Below are 12,178 nucleotides of genomic sequence, written 5' to 3' on the forward strand. Positions count from 1 at the left end.
ACCATGCATGACACATTTTTCTGAATTACTCCTGTTTCAATATTCTGTATTATAGTTCAGATACATTCATCTGTATTTATCACATGTTGTGATTTTTGTGTGGTCCCAGGTTCTCCTTCCTGACTAGGAGCTGGACAAAAGTGACCTTTTGGTTCCCCTAACATTTCCCTCTTATCCTCCCCACACCCATACAACCCCAATACTGATGTGTTTTGGCACTGTAACTGTACCTTTCTTCTCAGAGTGACAGCCAGGATTCCCAACCTGAACAACCTCAGACTTTCAGCCCTGAACTGCTCTCCAGGCTATCAGTCCAATCCTATCCTCTCCCCCTCAAGTGAGAAAACTTAGTTTTCTTGGCTCTGTGCCCTAAACTTCCTAATATCAACCACCCAACCCCAGCTGCTTTTTTGGCCACAAGTTCCCTTTCCCTAAGCCTCAACAACAAAAAAGGATATTTTAGGTACTTACCTACCCAGCTAACTTTACTTCCTCCCTCTCTAAAAGGTTTTCTCACAGTGCAGTGAAGAAGAAGAAACAGGAAGAGAAAATTAGTTCAATTCCTGAAATATTTACTGAGCATCCATGGTATGTTCCATGTAAGCACTGAACTTTACACTAGCTGAGAGGGGATGGGGCTGACACACCCCAAATGAATGACATACATCCCTTGCTCTCAAAACTCTTGGAGTTGAATGGTGACAGGGGTGAAAAATCAAGCAGAATACAGGGGTGATTCTTACATGAGATAATCTAGCTTCATTTGAGGAATGACTTAGAGAGGGAAAGGATGAACTAGGGAAATAACGCTTGCCTTTTTCTGCTATGAGCACCAAAGGGGAAGCAATTGCTTCTAACCAGAAGACTGGGAAAGTCTTTGTAGAGGAAATGGCTCTGGAATTAGATCTGAAAGGTAAGTAGGACTTTAATAGTAGACAATGACAGAAAGTGTGGGAGAACTCCCTTGGTGTTCCTGCCTATGTTGCAGCGCCCTAAAATCCATCTGACAGCTCTCACTCACTTTTCCGGTGAGCAAGTGTATTAGTTTGCTAGGTCTGCCCAAACAAAGTACCCACAAACTGAGTGGCTTAAACAACAGAAATTTATTTTCTCATGGTTCTGGAGGCCAGAAGCCCTAGATCAAGGTTCCTAGCAAAGCTAGTTCCTTCTGAGGGCAGTGAGGGAGAAATTGTTCATGCCTCATGCCTAGCTTCTGGCGGTCTGCTAGCAATCTTGTCATTCCTTGCATCACTCTGATCTCTGCCTTCATTTTCACATGGTTTGTTCCCTGTGTGCATATCATTTTTCAAATTTCCCCTTTTTGGGCAGCCCTCGTGGCTCAGCGGTTTAGTGCTGCCTTTGGCGCAGGGTGTGATCCTGGAGACCCTGGATTGAGTCCCATGTCGGGCTCCCTGCATGGAGCCTGCTTCTCCCTCTGTCTGTGTCTCTGCCATTCTGTGTGTGTGTGTGTGTGTGTGTGTGTGTGTGTGTGTCTCATGAATACATAAATAAAATCTTTAAATTAAAAAAAAAACAAATTTCCCCTTTCTAAAAAGACACCAATCATACTAGATGGGGGACCATCCTAATGACCTCATTTTAACTTGATTACCTCTGGGAAGGCAATATCTCCAAGTAAGGTCACATTCTGAGACATTGAGTATTAAGAGTTCAACAGATGAATTGCAGAGGGCAGATAGAACTCAACCCATAACAGGAAGATACTAGAAATATAAACCAATATACGAATATTACACTAATTATATTATTAATTAACACTGAAATATAATGCATGTGTTTCATATTAATCAATATAATTATGAGTAACAAAACTGTATTAATACACTTATTATAAATATTATGATTTACAATATATATAATGATAACATAAATCTTTACTGACCACTTACATGAGCTAAATTATTTTTTCAATATTATTTAGTTCTCACAACATCCTATGAAAAACTTCCTATTTAAAGATAAAGAAAAAATAAAGATGAAGAAACCGATATTTAGAGGGGTTAAAAAATTGCATACAACCATATGCTTGCAGGCAGTGAAGCTGAAACTTGAACCAAGGTCTAAGTACTTCTATCCTTGGAACGCTAATCACTGCACTGAGTATGGTAGTAATATAACACACATTTAGAAATGGACAGCTGTAAAGTAATAAAATGGATTCTTCTATATGATTTGTGAAAATTACTCTATATTTAAAATTACTTTACATAGACAAATTAGATTACTTGTAGCACAAAGGCATTTTCATATTTGCAGATTTTTGTTAGGTGAAATACTGGCCTTTTTCAAATTCTTCACCTCAAATCCCCATACCATCCTGAAGAAACACTTCAAATTTCATGTTTTTAGAGTCTCTATTTCTGAATAGCAAGAAGGGCACATCTTGTGCCTACAGATTCCAAGTCCAACAATGACTTGTTTCTTCCCATTAGAAGTAAATGAACAGAGAGAACAGATAACGCATTACAGTACCAATAGAATCCAAATAAAAATACTAGAGAACCTGGCTTCTGAACAAGTGATAAAAGGTTTAATGCCATCTACTCTTACTGTAAGTCCCGTTCAGAGGATACCAAGTTTAAAAGGGGGGAAGCAAGTGGGGGTATTTTTTCATCTTTCCGTTTTGGTAACAGGAGTTGTATTGAAAAGGGATCATTATGGTAATAACATTTTAGATTTTCATAGTACTTTAGAATTTTCAAAGTGTTCTCACATATTTTATTTGGTGGGCAATTTACAGATAAAGACACTTAGGCCCAGAGAGTTTAAGTGGTCTCCCAATCTGACCTAGCTAATCAATAATAAGAAACACAAAAAATACATTCCATACGTTCAGAACAGCTTTTTGCTATCCCTTAGCCTTTGGGAACACCATGTAGCTCTTCAATGTCAAAGCTAAAATGACTTATGAAGCTCTTCATCAAGAATCTGTTGCAAAAGATGCTGAACTGTTTTTCAGGCCAAAAATATTTATTAGCTGTTAATCAAAGTGTTCCTGATCTTCGTATGATTTCATGAGTAGCTACCAAATACTACACGTAAACAATGAACTACAGAAAAGAACACCAAAGACTGTCATTCATCCAAGGTACTAAAATATTACATTAATTTATTCACTGATTCAGTGAGTGAGTTGAATAAATGAGCTGAATATTGAGAAACTACTCTGTGCTAGACATTGTGCTACATATTAGGAGTACAATAATGAGAAGAGAAATCATCCCGTCTTAAGACTTTACTGGCTGACGTGTATAATGTATATGTGTGGGGTGTGTGTGTGTGGGGGGGGGGGATAATCAGGAAAGGCCTCTCAAAGGAAGGGATATAAGTGCTGAGGTTTAAAGTACGTGGCTGAACTTAACAAGGACCAACGATGTGGCAGGGGAGGGTGTGGTAAAGTAGAAATAGATACCAGGCAGAGGAAACAGACTGCAAAGGGCTCAAATTGGGATGGCACATAACATATTTTAATATAGATGAAGTGTCTCTAATAGCCACCACTACTTTCTCACCCCTGTTTCTCTCTTTAGCACTCTTCATTCAGGTTTCCATCTCTGCCATTCAAGCCATTCTTAAGGTCAGCAATGATTACCATATTGGAAATCCAACAGGCACTTCTCTCACCTCATTCATCTCTCACTGGCATTCAAACTACTAATCATTCCCCTTGTCTCATGAAAAAACTGAAAATAATCTCTTGGCTAGCCTTCTCAGTTCTTTGCTGGCTCTTCTTTTGCTTGACTCCTAATACTGGAACCTGGGGTTTGGCCCTAGGTCCTTCATTTTTCTGTATTTATATCTCTAAAATTTAGATATCACCCATACGGCCTTAATCCCACTTAGGTGGTAATTCTCAAATACGTACCTCTAGACCTCATTTTCCACTGAGATTCAGACTCTTATATATAATTGCTTTCTGGACATCTCTACTTGAATATCAAATGTAACTCTCTAAGTTAGCATGGGAAAAAATGTATTCCCATCTCCTCAAACCTACTGATCATCTAGCCTTCCCTTTCTTAGTGAGAGCCTCATCCTTCATTCTTCTCTTTCCTTTGCCTCCATATATTTGCAAGTTTTTATATTCAAAATATATCCTATAATCATTCATTTCTCTCCACCTCTATCACTATCACCTTAATCCAACTAATCAAGCACAGACAAATTTATATATTCTTTAACTAATCTCCCTACTGTCATTCTTTCCCTGTTTAAATCCAGTTCCACATGACAAACAGATGTTCCTTTTAAAATGCAATTCCAATCACTCTAGCTCTGCTTCAACTTTCCAAAAGGTTTCCCTTTTTTGGAATAAAATCCAAACTCCTTAACTTAGTCTTCTTGCCTGTCATAATCTGGTCCAAACCCGCATCTTTGTCCTCATCTTCTATACTCTTCTTCCTGTGGTAGGTGGAATGTTTCCCTCCCTAAGATATCCACACCCCGGGTCCCTGGAATTTGTGAATATGTTCCTTTTATAACTAAGGGGGATTGAGGTTGCAGATAAAATTAAGGCCACTAATCAACTGACCTTAATGGAAAGTTATCCTGGATTCTCTAGGTGGTACAATGTAACCAAATGGTTTCTTAAAAAGTAGAACAGAAAGTCACAAGAGTCAGAGAATGAGATGTGATGACAGAAACAATTTCATCAACGTGCACTATGAGACTCAACCCACATTGCTTTGAAGGTAGAGGGTGAGGGCCACGAGCCAAGCAGTGTGAGCAACCTCTAGAAGCTGGAAGAGGCAAGCAAATATATGCTCCCTTAGAGTTTCCAGAAAGGGATGGCAGTCCTGCCGACACCTTGATTTTAGCCCAGTGAGACCCATTCAGACTTCTGAATTCCAGGACTGTAAAACAGTAAATTTGTGTTTTTTTAAGCCACTATGGTAATTTGTTGTAGCAGTAATAGAAAATGAATATGCTAGCTCACCATGAACCAGCCACACTGGTCTACTTCATAAACAAACTTGTTTCTCCTTCAGAGCTTTTAACTTTGTTGTCATCACCACTTGGAATGTTCTGTTCCCATATATTCACATGGCTGACCTGGTTTCTTCTTGTCATTCTGAGCTCAGTTTCATAGAGAGGTCTTCCCTGACCAGCCAGTTCAAGGTAGCTTGTCATCACTTTCTATCACATTATGTTTTGTTTCTTTGTAGAACTTTTACCCTCTGAAATTATCTTTGACATTTATTGGTACAGTCACTTGTAGCCTAATGCCTTGCTCTAGAATATAATTTTCATGAGGACAGGATCCCTGACCTTGTTCACCATTGTGTCCTCTGTGCCTCAACAGTATCTGGCACAAATTGTGGGCTCAATCATAAATGTTGACCATTGAATGAATAAAACGCACTATGAGTGAACTATAATGAGTGATAGAGATAGAAGCTAGAGAGGTAGGCAGGGACAGATCACAAGGTATCTTAGAGTCCTTGTTGAGAATTTTGAGCTTTATCCTAAAAACACTGAGAAGTCACAGAAAACTGTTGATAGGGAATATACTCATACTTCTGATTTTAAAAGATTTGGAGGCAGATTGGAAAAGGGGCAATGATATATGCGGATACAAGGAGAATAAATAAGGATGCTACTGGAGAGTCCAGGAAACCTTGGACTAGGGTAGTAGCAGTAAAAAAGCTAATGTATTTGAGATATAATTTAGAATTAAAATGAGTAAGACTAGGTGATACGTTGAAATATAAAAAGTCCAAACAACCAGATCTCAAGAATGACTTCCAGATTTACATTTTAAGCAATTTAGAATATGAGGGGGAAACTGAAGGATTAGACTAAGTGCATACATCAAAGGGAAAGATTGGAAAAACGGTTTCACCCCGTTGAGTCTGAGTTGTCCTCAAGATACAAAAGTGGAGACGTCATACAGACAGCTAAGTTTTGAGCCAGGAACTCAAATTAGAAACAGTGGTGGCAGATAATGTATTCTGACAATAAAAACGCAAAAAGCCATGAGATTAGGTGAGATCATCTAAGGAAACAGTATAAAGAGAAAGGGCTCTAGGCACTACAAGTCTCCTGTCCTGAGAAGGAACCAATGTTCCTCACTGCACCAGAAAGCTGTCCATCGTTCACCAGGAAAGATACCCATTTGTGGTTTGAGAATTGCTCAGTCCATTTATATCACAACGGATGGAATTCCCTCTTGTCCGCTCCCCTCTGCACATTTAGGTAGAGAAATGGCCCACAAAGGAAATGTAGAAAAAGAGCAGATATGAAGATTGAGGGAAACCAGAACTTCATAGAATCTATAATGATGCCCCAAATAAAAAGAACAGATAAGAAAACGGGAATCTGTGTGGGATAAACGACTCTTCCCTTATCACAGCATTATGAAACCAAAGCCTCTCATCCCACGCTAAATGCTCGCACTGGATGAAAAATCAGGGACACGTATTTCTAAGAAACATAATTTTGATGCAATCAGTGTTCCTATAACAATAGCATCCAAAGGATGTCAGAAAACCATCATCTCTAGGTGGGTGTTCCTGGCAGCAGCCTTCAAGCACCCTGATCTGCTTCCCTACGGAGGTCGGATGGCATTTCCCAATCTCCTAATCCAGAGGTTCTCAGAGTAGGGACTCTACAGCTCCTCGGACCCTTTCAGGCAGTCGGCAAATCCAATATTAATATATTATTCACAATAATACCAATAAGTTATTTATCTTTTTCAGCCTCATTCCCTCTGGAGGGTACAGTGAAGTGCTCCAGAGACTACAGGATATGTGATACCACAACAGACTGAATGCAGACGGAGACCAGCAAAACGGTAAAACGATGCCATTCTTCGGTAATCAGGTATTTTTCATGACCATGTTAGGATGTAAGGGGCTCGATGCTGAGTCTTAAATGAACTGAGACTCGAAATGTTCCGTTTTAATTTCTGCCAATAAATACTTCACAGATAAAAACCCATGCGAACGGAAACTGTTGAAGAAACTGGGACCAAACTACCAAGTACCGTCTGAAAAGGTAACGAAGAGGCTTCCGGGCAGCCCGGGTGGCTCAGCGGTTGGCGCTGCCTGCAGCCCAGGGCGTGACCCTGGAGACCCCGGATCGAGTCCCGCGTCGGGCTCCCTGCGCGGGGCCTGCTTCTCCCTCTGCCTGTGTCTCTGCATCTGTGCGTGTGTGTGTCTCATGAATGGATGAATAAAATCTTTTTTATAAAGGGGGGGGGGGGTCCGAAGCCTGGGACAAGGACAGCAGGCCCCCCCCTCCCTGTCTGGCCAACAGACTCAGCTCTGCCGGAATCCTCGGGGCTCTCCCGCTTCCCCCGGGCGCGCGCATGCGCATCAGGCCCCCGCGCCCCCGCGCCCCCGGGCTCCCAGCCCCGCCCGCGCCGGGCTGGTCCTCCCGCTCCCCGGGGCCGGCTCTCAGGGGTCGCAGGGAGGCCGCGGCCGCCCGGCCCGTCCCCACGCACGGCTTCCCGGGGCTCCCGGAGAAATCCTGGGCCGGCGGGGCTCGGCAGTCGCGTGTCCCCTTCGCCCGTTCCTTCTCTTCAAGCACACGGAGCCGGAGAACACGAGGCAGGGCTCTTCAAAGCCGCGCCACCGGGGCAGCCGTGCTGAGGCGAGGACCGGGACAAGGAGGGAGGCGGGGCTTCAGCCAGCTCCGAGTCTGCGCAGTAGACACGGCGTGGGCTCGCCCTCGACGCCTGCGCTCCACGTGGCTACGGGGCGGGGCCTCTTCAGGCGGGGGCGGGGCGGCCTTGAAGGGGGCGGGTCCATCCACTGGTTCCTAACACTGGTGAGCTTTGACAGTAAAAACCAAGAGTAGACTTTTGTTTCTGTGTTTAGAGGATGGGAATATATTTTAAGAATTAAAAACAAATACTCTAAGGAGCAGAGTATGGCATGTATAAATAGGAACAATAGTTTGAAAGAGAATAAAGGGCACCTGGGTGGCTCAGTGGTTGAGCATCTGCCTTTGGCTCAGGAGTCCTGGGATCAAGTTCCACATCCGGCTCCCTGCAGGGAGCTTGCTTCTCCCTCTATGTTTCTGCATCTCTCTGTGTCTCTCATGAATAAATAAGTAAAATCTTTTGAAAGAAAGAAAGAAAGAAAGAAAGAAAGAAAGAAAGAAAGAAAGAAAGAAAGAAAGAAAGAAAGAAAGAAAGAAAGAAAGAAAGAGGGAAGGAAGGAAAGAAAGAAAGAAAGAAAGAAAGAAAGAGAAAGAAGAAAGAAAGAAAGAGAGAGAGAAAGAAAGAAAGAAAGAAAGAAAGAAAGAAAGAAAGAAAGAAAGAAAATAGAGCCAAAAAAAAAAAAAAAAAGAAAAAGAAAATAGAGCCAGACTACCCAGGCTAAGGAGGATTGTCTACAGGGAGAACTGAGTGCAGAGGAGCAGAATCAATGTTAATACTTAGTTCAGCTCCTGTCAGGTGCACCGGGGAAATTGCTTGAGGCCATCTGGTGCTCACTGTGTCAGCATCTGAGTGAACACCACCTTCTCCTGTCCTGAGAAGGCACAAAGCAACGTGTGATCCAACAGGAAAGATTCTGGTCTGCACTTAGACACTTCCCTCAGCCCGTGGACCACCAAGTATGGAATAGTGGGTATCCCAACAGTGGATAACAGTGGATACACCAGTGGCCATGGTGGTTTGAAATGGAAAGTCCCTACAGCCTCAACATAGTTGGGAGTTAAAAGACCCAGCTCAAGATTTATACCCCTCTCCATTCCCAGACTCAAGCTAGAACAGTGGTGAAACCCTCTCCTTCTTAGGGAAGGGGGCTTGAATCCAGAAGGTCTTGACTGAGAGGACCTGATAGCAGGCCAAGAAAAGACACTTAAGTTCAAAGGAGCTAGTCAGAGAGGGGCTCAGCAGAAGGCTCTGAGAATTTGAATTTCAAAGGCAGTGGAAATTTTCAATAACTCTCAGAGCAAAAGGGGCTGTTGTCTCACAACTCTAAACAACTCTGCTATATCAGCATCTCTGTCTCTGCTCTTGACACTCACTAGTAGATATTTTCTGTATATATCTGGACCCCCCATTAGGAAAGAAGTCTTTCTTCTTGCAACTTGGCTTTCCAATGTCCAGTCTAAATTGTATAACCATTATCTTATTTTTTTAATGACTTTTGATGACAAAGTAGGGTAGCCTCGGCAGACCCCACTAAAATCAGAAGAACTATTAACAAGTTAGCGAATTATAGTTCTAATCCTTCTGTGACTAAGTCTAATGATTTTTGTGTAAATAGGGCTTTTGGATAGATGTGTATACATTAAAATGCAGTCAATTACTGGCTTCCCAGAGGGAGATCTATCTCAGAGACACAGATTTAGAAGCAAGTGTCCTGGTAGAAATTCCAATTTTCATGTACCAAACTTTCATGATCGCTTGAAGTGCTAATCAATGCTGGGTATCTTACATTAAACAAAATATTACCTTTTTCAAACGGTAACCTTTGCAATGAAAATGCAAATCCTAGCTAGAAACTACTGGGCCAGCTAATGAAAAGCTTGATGTATGTAAGATCAACATACATTACAACACGCATAGTTTTAGTGCACAGAAACGTGAAGAAAATAGCACAAATGTCTCTAAAGTACATCCCTGGATGTCATAAAAGCATTTGGCAATCCTGGCAACTTCAGAAGTTTGACAACTCTCAAAAGTTTATTAATACTCAGGGCCCCTTCGGCTCAGGTCATGATCCTGGGGTCCAGGAATGGAGCCCTGAGGCAGGCTTCCCACTCAGTGGGGAGTCTGCTTCTCTCTCTCCCTCTGCCACTCCCTGCTTATGTTCTTTCTCTCTCTCTCTTAAATAAATAAAAATTTTTTTAAAAAAAAGTTTACTGATACTCATCAAAAAATGTGCTATGTTCAGTCCTGTTCAACTTTGTCTCTGCTGGAGTGTTTAAGAATGCAGTAAGGGACTTAAAATGCTGTGTCACAATATGTATCTTAACACCTGGGAGGCTCTTTCACCTTACCAGATTACAAATGTTATCAGATATCATTGACAATGACACAGAAATTGTGGGATGTAGACGGATGACTGCATTTTTAAAGCACAGAAGCCGAAAGAGCAAGCAATTTATCACTCACTGCTTTGCGGAGTCAGCACAGCATTGGGGGATGACAGAGAGCCTTGAGGAGCCTGAGATCCAATACCAGTTTACACAAGGGAAATACAATCCCAAGTCCATGAGGTTTCTTAAAAAATGAGAACTGTCACTGGGCTCTGCCTCTTAGGTTAAACATTATCCAGTAGAGATTGATGCAGAAGGAGAGAACTTGGCTTGGAAGCTGGTGAGAAAGGTGTCCCCCAGAAGGAAAAGCAGTATTATTATTTAGAGATTGACAAAATGTGACAATCACATGACTTCCAGGTAGAAATTTAAGGTAAGTGGCATAATGAATAAGTGCCAGGACTCTGGAGTCAAACTGCCTGGGTTTGGATCCTGGCTTTTTCACATCCCAACTTCACAAATTGGGCAAGTGAACTTCAGCCTATTTAATGGGGATGATAATAATAACATCATAAGGAATTAAATAAGGGGGTGCATATAAAGTGCTTAGCATGGTGCCTGGCACACGATACAGGCTTTAAGAGGGTATTGGGCATGGAGTGGCAGGACAAGGCCCCGGGAGTGAAATTCTAGACTCAGCCTATGTACAAGTGTTGAACTATGCTGATCTCAGCTCCATGATGGGCCAGACATGAAAAGCATACAGTCACAGTACAGACTACTGTTGTAAAGACAGCAGAAGTGAAGCAGTCACAAACAAGGGAGTGTTACAGACTACTGGTGGCTTCACTCCAGCACAGACTTGCACACAAATCCAAGATAAAGATGATCATAAGTTATTTGGATTCTGTGAGGGGGAAAAAATGTTGACTTTACATGATTTTTGCAGTCTTAATCACCCAAATTTCCAGACATAATGCATAGAACCCAGGACAGGGTCAGAACACCTAAACTGCTCTTAGTTCCTACCTGTCTTCTAGCTCACTTAATTTTAGGTATTTCATTGAACCTCTCTGCTTTCTCAACCAATAAATGAAGGTGATAGAATTTTGACTACTTGCATAATGCATTTTGTTGAGAATATAGAGATGATAATTTACTAGTATTTTGAGGGAGGGGAAAAGAGTTTCAGAGATCCAGGAACAGAACTATAATTCTAAAGAACTGGAGGGTATTATGCTGAGTGAAATAAGTCAATCGGAGAAGGACAAACATTATATGGTCTCATTCATTTGGGGAATATAAAAAATAGTGAAAGGGAATAAAAGGGAAAGGAGGAAAAAATGAGTGGGAATATCAGAAAGGGAGACAGAACATGAGAGACTCCTAACTCTGGGAAACGAACAAAGGGCGAGGGTGACTGGGTGACGGGCACTGAAGGGGGCACTTGATGGAATGAGCACTGGGTGTTATGCTATATGTTGGCAAATTGAACTCCAATTTAAAAATATGTAAATAAAATAAAAATAAAGTTCATTATGAGATCAATAAATATTCTTTGGATTGAATTGAATGATTCACTGTGGTAACTGATAGATATGTATAACATGCACATAAATGAGTAGAATATACACATAGTTATGCAACCAGACCTACAGATTTAGAAGCAGGTGCTCTGTGGTCCAGTCCCAGTTCCGAAACTACCTAGCCCTGCGACTTTAAGTCAGTTAAGACTTCTTTTCTTTAGTTTTCTCCGCTAAAGAACACAGACAATAAAATCCTAACTTACAGCATTATTTTTTTGAAAAGCAAATAAACACGAATGAACAGTTTATAGTACTCTCTAAAATTACAATGTTAGTCATTAGTATCATTGGCTATTTGAAAATTTTTAAATTGTGGTAAAATACACATAACCTAAAATTCACCATCTTAACCATTTCTGAATGTACAGTTCTGTAATGTTAAATACATTCACACTATTATACAACCAATCCCTAGAACTTTTTTATCTTGCAAAACTGAAACTCTGTACCCATTAGATAACAATACCCATCCTCCCTTGCGACTCAGCTCCTGGCACCACCATTCTCTTTCTTTGTGAATATGATAACTTTAGGTTCCTCATATAAGTGGAATCAATCCATATTTGTCTTTTTATGACTGGCTTACTTCACTTAGTATAATGTCCTCAAGTGTCATCCATGCTTTAGAATTTCCT

At 41.3% G+C, this 12,178-nt stretch overlaps 1 protein-coding gene across 10 annotated transcripts in view; it reads right to left on the reverse strand.

The window, feature by feature from the left end:
* ARHGAP28 (Rho GTPase activating protein 28) overlaps positions 1-12,178 on the reverse strand; it is a 257,341-nt gene that overhangs the window by 229,145 nt on the left and 16,018 nt on the right. For 4 of the 10 annotated variants that reach the window (XM_077900027.1, XM_077900022.1, XM_077900024.1 and 1 more), the window contains exon 1: positions 472-1,767. The exons of 2 other annotated variants lie outside the window; for them this stretch is intronic. The gene's annotated coding sequence lies outside the window, so the exon portion shown is untranslated. Of the gene's footprint in view, positions 1-471; positions 1,768-4,957; positions 7,118-7,465; positions 7,633-12,178 lie in introns of those variants that run through there. 4 more of the 10 variants (XM_077900031.1, XM_077900025.1, XM_077900032.1 and 1 more) reach the window with 2 other exon arrangements.

Source organism: Canis aureus, chromosome 6, assembly GCF_053574225.1.
Source record: "Canis aureus isolate CA01 chromosome 6, VMU_Caureus_v.1.0, whole genome shotgun sequence".
NCBI classification, from domain to species: domain Eukaryota; kingdom Metazoa; phylum Chordata; class Mammalia; order Carnivora; family Canidae; genus Canis; species Canis aureus.